Raw genomic sequence first — 761 nt, forward strand, 5'->3', positions numbered from 1 at the left:
GTTTGTCCTATACAGGGTTATTCACGCTATACGGCACGGAGTTTACGGCTAAACCGTTTGATTTTTAAAAAGTATTATTTTATGAATTGTCCGACGCCTACCGAGAGCACATTTAAAAAAATATTTTTGTAATGCACAGGGTGTCCCAAGAGCTCTAAAGGTATCAAAGTTGCGTTTTTTAAAATGGAATGTCCTGTATATTATTGCATTTTTTGATTTGCTGAGCAAAATAAGTGTCTGTTTTAATAAGGTTTATAATACCTAAATCTTAAGGTTTTTTAAATAATACGAATTTAAGCAAAATCTAATCTAATCTTCACGTGTCAAATACTTTAGAAGTATTTAAGTTATGTAAGCATGGCTTGATTGGAACCCGCTTGACATTATGAATAAACTGATGCCTCATGTATCGCCTGCTGGAACTTTTATTTCTACATCTGGAGCGGATTTTTTAATACAAGCTTTAAACCAGCTTGATGCAAAATAAAACAATCGCTCAAAATATTTGAATAATGTTTAAAAATATATTATCAAGAAATTAGGCGCCAAATTGGCACCTAGTTCTTACTGCGACCAAACTAGTGCCTCCTCTAGCAAAACCTGGAACACACGTTTTCTTGTCTCGAACCGTTCTTTAGGAAAGAAGCCATAGATGAGCAGGACGTAAAAATTCAAACCGGGCAAAAGCTTTCCAAAGTTTAACCAGTTACTATCAGTAACTACAAGAAATGGAATCAAATTTACAACTTATTTCAATTTCA

This window comes from Dendroctonus ponderosae, unplaced genomic scaffold, assembly GCF_020466585.1.
Source record: "Dendroctonus ponderosae isolate FM_Combo_2020 unplaced genomic scaffold, Dpon_F_20191213v2 Dpon_F_20191213_1, whole genome shotgun sequence".
Taxonomy (NCBI): Eukaryota; Metazoa; Arthropoda; class Insecta; order Coleoptera; family Curculionidae; genus Dendroctonus; species Dendroctonus ponderosae.